Source organism: Triticum dicoccoides, chromosome 1B (genome assembly GCF_002162155.2).
Source record: "Triticum dicoccoides isolate Atlit2015 ecotype Zavitan chromosome 1B, WEW_v2.0, whole genome shotgun sequence".
Classification (NCBI taxonomy): domain Eukaryota; kingdom Viridiplantae; phylum Streptophyta; class Magnoliopsida; order Poales; family Poaceae; genus Triticum; species Triticum dicoccoides.
In genome coordinates, this window is record NC_041381.1 from 108,671,859 (window position 1) to 108,677,823 (window position 5,965).

A 5,965-nucleotide genomic window follows, 5' to 3' on the forward strand; every position below is an offset into this window, starting at 1 on the left:
GAAGAGGCGACTTGGGAGTAGCGTGAGGATTTCCGTCAACACTATCCAGACTTTCAGCTCGAGGACGAGCTGTTTGCGCAGGCGGGGAGAGATGTTATGACCGGCCAGGTCTATGGCCGCCGCAGGCCCAACAGGCAGGCTTAGGCCCGCAAGTTACCTTAGTTTTATTCAGATTTGGCAAGTTATCTCAGGATTGATTCTTCTACAAGTTATCTAGGATATAAATATAGATTGTAAGACTCTTTTGGATGGAAGCAATAAAGACTATTATTATCTTTTGTTGCCCGGCTCCTAGAGGAGCCGGAAACCCTAGCCGCCGCAACCTAGCCGCCACCGCCCTCAACCCTAGCCGCGACGGCGCCCTGCCGCCGGCGCGCCCGCTCCTCGCCGCGTCCACTTCCTCTTTGCCCCTACAACCTACGCAGTAGAGCCGGTAGGAACCCTAGTCCTACCACTAATATATATACATGATTGTTGCACCATCACAAGATTTCCATTATATACATGGCCATAACTTTCTTTAATGTGAATTAATCGACACGATGCTTCTGTTTTAAGGAATGGCAATGCTAAATTCTACAGTGGTACACTCTACTCTGTCGAATGTTTACAAACACCACAAAGCTAGAGATCTATTGTGGAAACCTTTCTTTCTTTTGTTTGTTATAACTTCTTAGTGTAAAAATAAATATGGCTTGTCCATTACGAAACAAATATGTAAGATTTATTACTTTTCAAAGTTGAATTGTTCCTGACAATTACACATGAGAGTGCATATAATTGAGTTGTGCTGACTTGCTGTTTCTAAAATGATAAGCTGGAGCTGGAGTTACATATGAGAGTACAGATAATTAAGTTGTGCTCCTGACTTGATTAACAAAAGCTGCAGAAGAAAGGGACAAAATACCAAAAAGCTGAAAATTTGAAGAAAGGTGGAAGTAGGGAACTACACAACTTGATTCAAGATTACGAAGGGAAAAAGGGCATTGATTGAGCAGGAGAAAACAATAATGGGCCGAGGCAAGGATATAGTGCTCAGTTAGTAAAGAGATATGTGGGAAGTGGAGCAGCGGGATGCAAATGGAATTTTTGTGACTCACTGAAGGTGAGCAAAACTTCAGAAAAGAAATTGCAACAGAAGTAGAGCCTCATCACCAAGAGAACATAGGGATTTTAAGTTTTTTGTAGCCTGCACCGGAGACTGTAGAGTTAAGTTTCTACATCTCAGTGTACAATTTAACTATATCAGGTTATTTACTATGTAGTAAATATTTGCTTTTGCCATTGCTGATCATGTCCTTCTCTCTGTGCTTGGAAGCATAAACTTACTTAGCGATCCTTTTTTGTTAGGCTAAACTTACATCCTTCTGCTAATAGTTTAGTGATCTAATGATTATAATGATTATTCAAAAGGGACGTTGCATGTTCCTAGATGCATAGCCTTTCTTATATATGTTTTCATAACACTGGATTTTTTTAGGGATAACACTGGGATTTTAGTTTTTTTGTTGAATTCTGAAACTGAAATCCGAATAAACCATATCTTGAAAGGCCAGCATAATGGCACTTCAAATAAATGCTAATCTACACTCACACTGCAGGCTGGTGCCCGTTCTTCTGGTGATTTGGTCAAAGCTACTACTAAGCAAAGATATTTTGCATGCTATAAGAACATGTAGGTTCATATCGGGCACCCATACGATCCTGCTAAGAATTTTGAATCACTTTGATATATTAGCAACAACATCGTTTAAAATCCAAATGACTGGCATACTCCCTGTTAATTCAAATGCAGATACAAACTTTAAGCTTTTCTAAATAAGGAAATTTATTTACAGTCCAAGTGTAGTAATCTGGGAGTTTGAAATTATTTCCCCTTTTTAAAAAGCCAGAGACATTGAAGTTAATATTCACATACATGGCAGGGAAGGATTGATCTCTCTGCTTAGCAATGAATTTGTAGCACCGATGAAAACAAATATTGTCCAGACCCTATGGCGTCATTGTGTTAGTAGGCCGTATTGGCGTTGCAATCTCCTCTTGGACTAACTAATGCATAGGTTATAAAGCACATCAAACCTTTTGTAGACCAACAAATCCAACATGCTATGTAGATCTTGTGTGTACGGATTAATCTGATTGATGACTGATGGAAAGCTTCAGGACTTGTATTCCCCCCTCACCCCATATCTGTAGTTTCCTATGATTCACTTTCAAATCTGGATATTCTCTTATATATTAACTACTGCATTGGAGGAAATTAAATCACTTGCAATCTACAATTAAAGAATAATTAAGTGGGACCTTGAGAAACAATAGTTTGCCATGGTCTGCAATGGGGCAGAGCCAAAGAGTTTGACCAGAATAAAAGTCTGGACAACAAAATTCAATGGAGAGAGATATCCATCTGTTACCCACAAATGATTATTTTTTTGTTAGTGCTTCTTCTTCTTTCTTGCCCATTATTTAGTTATAACGTGACAAAATAAACATGTTGATTATACCCGACTTGCACTGAACATGAAATTTTTGTTTATGCACAAACATGCGAGTTGTGTAGTACTGTAGGTTGACACTGCATCGAAACATAACACACAATTACATGTGCGTGTATGAGGAGAAACTATACCTGCAGCACACATCCATCTATTGACACTGCATCGAAACATAACACACAATTACATGTGCGTGCATAAGTAGAAACTATACCTGCAGCACACATCCATCTATCTCGGTTTATGGGAGAACTGGCAAATTTATGGTAATGAAGCATGTAGCTGAGGTGTGAGACAAATCTTCCGTAGAGTGTTAATGTTGTTAGTAGTAATTAACTTGTCTCCTAGGAGCTAACTGCAGCAACTTACCTTGATTGTTAGATACAGTATAGCATTATTCATCTTCATCCATGATTGATTCTTCTGTTTGCTGCAATTCTATGACAATTCTTAGCATCACACAACCAAAGGTGAGAAGCAAAAATTTGAAGCACGGAACAAAAATTCACAAACCAATGCATTTAGTAACCATCGTGGTTCTTACAGGTCCTTCGCAATCCAAATTCCAGTTCTATGACTTGCAAGGAAGGATGAAGTCCATGTCATGAAAATTTTAATATGTGGTCGCTGCCTCCTCCAGCCATGGATTTCAAAGGTACGCAGATTCACCTACAACATGCATATGGGAGAACTTGCAGATCTGAAGGAATCAAGCATCTAGCTAAGGTGCTTGTAGCCACGATCAGTGCTCCATCGAGCAATTTCTTAGGGCTGCACAGATGCAACAACCTGGTAGATAGGATCATTCTCTATCAAAAATAGCCAAAGGAAGATGTCAGCATCACAGATCCCATATAGGCCAGGATAATGTCAAAATATCTTGGCATGGGCACGTGGCTCATAGCCTGAACTTGAGACCGTTTACTCCATGCTCGTGGTGGAGGCCTAGTCTCGACGGGGGCATGGCAGTGGCGTGCGTTAGGATTGGATTCCGTCGAAGACCTATGATTGATTTTCTAGCTGAGGCTGCGTGCGTGAGGGCTGGAGAGTCGGTTGTAGCCATGGGATTCTGGCGGCGGCAGCATGCATGAGGGCAGGGGAGTCTGTAGCCCTATTATGTTTTTCTTCTTTCTACGATGGACTCAGGTAATGGGAAAACTAATCTATGGCATGGCCCTGTATATTTTATCTTCTTGTCACGATGGAGTCAAGGTTTTTAAAAAAATTATGGCATTGCTGAATCGTAGAGGCAGGTGAAAGCTATTTTGACGCAGCATATGCTTTAGTAGGAGTTATCTCTACCTCTCTATCTCTACCTAATCTCTATCTAATAATAAAGCAAATTGGGTTTCTGCTTGTCCGTCATTAGCATTTTTGCTAAAAAGCCCCTCCCTTTTTTAGTATTTAACCCGCAGTACAATTTAAAGTCTGTTTCTTCCTGAGATAATGATTCATTTTTTGCAAAAAGGACCCCGGCACCACCACCACAGCCCCGCCTTATCCACTGCCGGCCTTCACAAACGGGCAGCGGCGCGCTTGCCGCGGCGTCCGCTCCGCCCGAGCCCAGTAATGGGGCGAGGCGTCGCGGCGGCTTTCCTGCACGCCTTGTCGGCCTTGGAGCTAGCCTTGGTGGGGGCGGGCCGAGGCGTCGCGGCGGAGGACGATAAGCAGACGGGCACGCGCCGCCGGCGCGCTTGCCGTGGGCGTCCGCTTCGCCCGAGCCCAGGAGTGGGGCGAGGGGTCGCGCCGGCGTTCCTATATGCCTTGTCGCCCTTGAAGCTGGCCTTGGCGGGCCGAGGCGTCGCGGCGGAGGACGACAAGGCGGTCGGCGTGCTCTGTTGGGGCGACGCGTCGCGGCGCTCCGGCTCCAGCAGATGACGGCAGAGAGCCAGGTGTGGCTTTGTGTCACCAACAGCCACGAGGTCATCCGCGCCGGCCACCGTGCCAGGCTGGACCAGCTGCTGCAGCCCCCCTGCGTCGTCGCCGTCGCCGTGGCACAAGAAGCGCGAGTTCCCCCTCGCTATCGGAGGCTGGGTGTCGTTCTCTAGTGCAGATTGTCTAATTGAGTTTTTGAAAGCGTCGTCCACGTCTGCACTTCATGGGTCCATACACTGGGAACTCACGCCTGAGAACTTCCTGCTCACCAGATTGGTTTCAGTTTCTCTGTCTCCATCGAAGAAGGTCAGCACTTTGCCTCGAACAGTTTCATGATTACACTCATGACAAGATTTACAGTACGGTAGTCTCATGCGTTGAGCTCATAATACTGCAGTACGGACATACATTTTCCAAGCATAAATTAATGCAGAAGTTATTGCAACAGGAGGGCCTCTAATTGTAATTCATATACACATTTCAGCTCAATAACCATATAACGCATCTTGCCCGAGTTTGATACTTCCGACTATTTCCATGTCTTTCGGGTCAAAGTTAAGTTAGCTCTATATACGAGCAGGCATTTTATTCTTTGGGAGCAAGCAAGAATCAATATATTCTCTCGCAATATTATCTCCTCCTTCCCCTTGTCTTCCTAATCCCCTGCAGATGGCATGACTAGGTAGGTTCATAACAGTTGTTGTAACTATCCGTCCGGTCATGAATCAACAATTACAATTGTTTTGACTTCTACGATCAGTTCAGCCGCCTATGTTGTACTGCCGCTGCCATTTAAAGATTTAAGTTGTCAGGTGGATATAGGTTCCATTAGATTGAAAGTAATGAAATTTTATTTGCCAACCTGGCTGCACTTTGTGATGCTTTATTTATGTATATACTTAAAGTTCATATGTGATGTATGCTTTACTCCTTATTTGATACTTGCATTTGTCGCAAGCACCTTGCTGTTCTGAGTAATGGTTGATATCTTACATTTAGCCGAGAAGCTGAAAACTTACGAGTTGGAAAACCTTCTAGATATACCTAAAAAGACCTTGAAGATATCTTCTACTAGATTGGACGAGCTGATTGACTGGCGATGGAGATGCAGCAGTGACCTGCAATTCTTTCTGCTCTGGATGGTTCATTTTGAAATCTTTTTTATATCTGACAAGACACAAGAAAACAACATATATATCCTGTTATATTTACCACTATCATCTACAGTGAGTGCTAAGTTGCCCATAAATTTTAGTTGACTTCTGTTCAGAGTGATCTGAAAAATAGATAGCAAAAAAGATTAGTGGGTATTACATTTAGATTAGTTACATTTGGGCAAATAAATGAGTAGAAGTCAATTTTGTTTGCTTGATGTTTCACTTCTTTGATCTCTTCATCATTCTCATTTTGTTTCATTGCTTACCATTTGTTCGAAAAAATTTCTAGCAGTGGCAAGCATGGTTAGGGCGAGCAACGAGGGTTCCTGTAGTGCATAACCATTTCAAGTCGCCCAACTTCTAAAGAGAGATCATAAGTGCCAGCTACTGAAGCAAAAAAAGGACCTGATACACATTGTAATCATGGACTGCTGATAT

General features: G+C 42.9%; 1 long non-coding RNA gene across 1 annotated transcript; it reads left to right on the top strand.

Annotated features, from left to right (window-relative positions):
- Nucleotides 1-549: 549 nt before the first annotated feature.
- Nucleotides 550-5,544, top strand: LOC119322305. The gene is made up of 4 exons (XR_005155514.1): nucleotides 550-1,105; nucleotides 3,042-3,150; nucleotides 3,964-4,676; nucleotides 4,855-5,544. It is a non-coding gene; the product is annotated as an uncharacterized LOC119322305 (long non-coding RNA).
- The last annotated feature ends 421 nt before the right edge of the window (nucleotides 5,545-5,965 follow it).